The sequence below is a fragment of the Palaemon carinicauda genome, chromosome 21, assembly GCF_036898095.1.
Source record: "Palaemon carinicauda isolate YSFRI2023 chromosome 21, ASM3689809v2, whole genome shotgun sequence".
NCBI classification, from domain to species: domain Eukaryota; kingdom Metazoa; phylum Arthropoda; class Malacostraca; order Decapoda; family Palaemonidae; genus Palaemon; species Palaemon carinicauda.
The window spans coordinates 14569170-14574169 of NC_090745.1; positions in this window are offsets into that span (position 1 = coordinate 14569170).

Genomic DNA, 5000 nt, shown 5'->3' on the forward strand with positions numbered 1-5000 from the left:
GGAATAAAAAGGAGTCAGCTGTACATACTTTTTTATTCATTGCATCTGAACAGTGAGTTAATTTTTCTAAGTCTTTAATGACCGTATATGTTTCCTTATCAGGGGAAATCAATACATGTCCTGTCAAACTGGATATTACTGGGCTTGAGTTATTTGTCATGAAAGTCCGGGAATAGTGATATCTTGTATGATTGCCAGGCATCGGAAGAATCAAAGAGAACAGTAATCATAATACAGTAATTTTCAACGCTTACTGTAATTAGGCTATAATAAAATTCTGACCTATGTGCATCAACAAAGGAATATAACCTATTTTCTCCCGTCTGTTCTCCAAAATTAACGTTAAGTCTTTTATTGGCAACATATGTGGTAAGAAAACACCTTTAGTTGCTAATGTAATAGCTTCCACATAGTCTTTTGATTTTCTCAATGAAATGTGCAATTTTAGTATGGATATGATCTATTTTTGAATTATAATATGTTAACGTTGCCAGAAAATTTTGTTTCTTCCATAATCTGACTGATATTACTAGAATGTTCATTCACCAAACTCATAATTTGTCTAACTGATGTTAACTGATTCTTTAGTTCTGATAAAACTAATTCGTTTTCATGTTCCAAGAACTCAATTCTCTTATTTGATTACTAATTTTAAGACAATTTTAAATCCCTAAGCCTAAACTTGCAACAGATCCAAAAATGTTTAGTGCAGCAAAAATAAACGCGTTACGTCTTTCAAGGTTTGTGTGTCTTACTGTCCACATCAAAAAGTCACGAGCTAAAGATTCTGCCCAGTAAGCCTTATTTTGCAAGTCTTGTGAAAGCATTTCTGCCACTCTCAGTGTCGGTGCAAGCGAACTCTCTGTATTAAAAGGAAAATGTCTTTTATGCATTTCATTTAATGAAGCAGCAAACCTTGAAATGTCTCTCTTTAAGCTAGTGACGTCATTCTGTGGGAGAAAATAGCTGCACGTGTACTTCTATAACTCTATTGCTTGCAGTAATAAAAACGTCTCTGTTCTCTCTACTATAGTGCAATATTTAAAATCTATACTTTTAGTTTTAGAGCTCTTCCCACACGAAAAAAATGTCTGAGCGAACAATATCGCTCCTAACAATAAAAACTTCATCTTAGAAACCTGCAATGAGAAAAATATATGTAATTACTCCTGTATTAAGAAGAAAAAAAAATTTAACATACAAATATAAGTTTCAAAGATAAAAAAAAATTTTCCCTTCTCACTTATTTTAATTTCTATGTGACCCAATGGTACAATTCTCTCATCAGTTGGTTAGGATACGTTTTGAACTCTAAATCTATTGGCCGTTAATGTTTCCAAAATGTTAAATGGGCCTTCAAACTTAGGTGTTAGTTTGTAATTAAGTCCTTTACGTACATTTACCTGTATGTATACATTATCACCCACGGTATATGTTTTAGTTGGCTTCCCTATTTTATCATGATTTTATTTCATTATGATTTGTGATTCTTCTAATTCTTTCGAAGATATCAAAACAACTTTTCGCTTGCATTTATACATCCTTTAAAGGATCTGATTAAATTAGTTGTAGGCGTTAATAGATGGAAATGCGTTCTAACTGGGGGTACCTTACAATGCCTCGTGCGGCGGCAATTTAATTGATACATGATATGAGTGATTCAGAGTACTTAGTACCGCAGGTATTGCAATATCCCAGTTGGGGTCTGATCCCCCTAGTGTTAATCTGAATATGTTTAAAACCTTCCTATTTGCTTTTTCCACTAGCCCATTCGACTCTGGGTGATACATCATGGTATTGATTTTTCTTTTTGCTAAGGAATTCACACAATGAGTTAAGGAATTTATTATTAAATTCTCCACCCGAGTCTGATATCATGTGTGAAATTCCATGTTTACAAATGTAACACTCGTCAAAGCATCTACAATTACTAAGAGGGGCTTATTTCCTCTGTCTGACTCGTAAAATCCTGTTAATAAATCTAAATGGATTCTTTCAAATGTTGATTGGGCATGGGATAAGCCCCTATGCTGACCGGTGTTTTCGTGTGTCCTTTGTTTTCCTGATAAGGGCGACAATTAGCTATGTTTTTTTTTTATATCTGCAAGCATCGTATGCCAATAAAACATGATTTGGCTTTCTGTGACATTATGGAGAACCCCGAGTGTCATTGCAATGAATTTGCATGCAACCAATTTAGGACAGTGGATATAAGCGAGATTGGTACCACTACCTAGTCGTTAGTCATATGTGGTGTATTGCGGGTTTTCCTTGTTACGGATCTACACAGAATATTATCCTTGATTATATAATTCTGCTGTGTATACTTTATATATTCCTTTTCCTTACGATTTCCGTCCAAAGCATTTATGATTTTTTCTAATTTCTGATCTTTTCTTTGCTCAGTCTGTAATAATTCAGTGCTCCAGCTTAGATCTTCCTATTAAGATACAGTTTTAACAATAGGCATGGATGTTGATATATCTATTAATTCAGCTAATGGCTCTGTAAAAGATGACACGGGGTTGCGTGACAATGCATCAGCAATGATATTTGCTTTACCTGGTAAATACCCGATTCTCGCACAAAAGTCTTGGATGATCAAATGCCACCGAGTTCGTTTGGGGCTGTGACTAAAGCCTTTAAAGAAGTCGGTTAGGGGTTTATGATCAGTTAGAACCTTGACGGGATAACCGTATATTATGAACTTAAAATGCACTAGTTAATTAACAATAGCTAGCCCTTCCTTGTCTATTACTGCATACTTACTTTCGTAAGTTCTCAGTTTTCGTGAATAAAAAGCTAATGGGAAAAACTGTTTGTCATATTGCTGAAGCAATACCCCACCTACTCCTAAGTCTGAGGCGTCTGTTGTAATGAAAAATTCCTTACCGAAGTCAGGAAATTTTAAGATAGGAGAACTACACAGTTCATCTTTCAAGGTATTAAACGCCTGTTGAAGCTGCTCAGACCATATAAAATCTACGCCCTTCTTCGTAAGATCAGTTAGGGGAGCGGCTATTATTGAAAAATCGCGTATAAAACGCCTGTAATATCCACTACACCCCAGAAATTGCTGTATTCCCTTGACATTAGAAGGTATGGGAAAATTACGTATAGCCGACACCTTATCATGGACTACTTTAAGACCTTGGCTTAACACCATGAAACCCAAATATATTAATTCTGTTTTGAAAAATTCACACTTACTAATCTTTACCCTTAAGTTATGCTGTCTTAGTCTCTGTAGTACTAGTTCCAGTTTACGTAAAAGTTCTTCGAAGGTATTAGAAAAGATTACAAGGTCGTCCATGCATGCAATATATCACCTAGCAAGTCTCCAAACACTATGTTAATCATTCTAGTAAAAGTTATGGGAGCACAACGTAAACCAAAAGGCATACGCAAAAATTCATAATGTCCCATGTCTGTGCTGAAGGCAGTGTATGGGATACTATCTTCTTCTAATGATATTTGATGAAAGCCTTTAAGTAAGTCCAAATTGGTAAAATATTTATCCTGACCTAACAAAGATGAAATATCGTCAGTACAGGGCACTGGGAATCGATCAGGGATTGTTTTCTCATTTAGGCGACGGAAAGGATCCATCCGTAGTGGAAAAAACATCATGATATTCAGTTAAAAGTCCAAAAAATTTCTGCTGAATTTCCTCTTCTTGAATGTCTTTATTGATTTTATTTTTAATAGATTGCAAAAGGGATTCATCCGCAACTGATTGAGCGTGATTGATTTCAGCGATGGTAAGAATACGATGTTTATAAACTTCTACATCCAAGATATGTTGATTTTTGTGAATTACTAAAGTGGTATTTAAATGATTACAGACTTCAATATTACATTGTCGTTGTGAGCCGACTGTATAAATAGCTTGTGTGACAGATAATCCGTTAGTTTTCAAAGTGTCGGAAAGGATTAATATTTCAGATCCCTGCAACGTTTTTTTTTACTCGCACTATTATATTCGAAGTTACGTTCGGCTTACCGACCTTGTACTGAACATGAGTTACGCCTATTACATTTAATTCATTATTTCCTATACCTGAGAGCCATACTCCGGACATCTGTATAGGGAAATTTGAAAATAACAAGTGATGAGTCCTCAATTCTATGATATTACCTGGAATACCAGAGTCAAAAAATAATGTAAAGGATCGGTGTTCTAAATTTATAGCGTATAATGTTGGTAGTAACTCATTTTGGCTTATTATTGTGTGAATTTGTTCCAAATCTACGGGAACTTGCACTGATTTATTTGATTCGGCCGTGTATTTCATAGGAAAATCTATTGCCTCACAATGATCTGATAAAAAATTAAATGGATTATTTGATACTATTGATGTTGATACGAATGACCCAACATCACTCTCTTCCCCATTGGAGTTAATTATGTGGTATTTGCTTTGCTCTGCACATTCTGAAAATTAGTCTGACCTTGCGAGTTCTGGTTAGACGGCCCAGGATCAAAGTTATTTGAAGCACTATTTGTTTGTTTTTTATTTTGAACTGCATTGACGTTTGGCTGTTCTTATTGAACTGAAGATTTTTATTTTTATTTCCATAGGGAATTGACTGTGGAATTGACTGTGTGTTGATTACGCAAGTAGCATCGACTATATGAATGAGTTGAACTATTATGTATCGAACAGAATCTCGTTCTCCAGTCTGCGATCAAGTGACCTTGACGTTTGCAATTATATCACGTCATTCCTGCAACTTGACTATTATTAACTACGTTTACATGTTGTGGCTTAGTTTCATTTTTTTGCAAAAATTTGTGTAAACAAGGGATCAAGATCAGTACACTTAGACATGTGTTTCTTTATCTGTTTATATACATCTAATTCTGTTCTTTCGGGCGTTAACTTTTTATCAAAACACCGCACCAAAGCTTTTGGCAACATAAGTGGCATGCATGTTAAATACATTAATCGTGAGAAATCTTTCACAGCGATGTTATCTCCTGTAACCCACGTAAAATT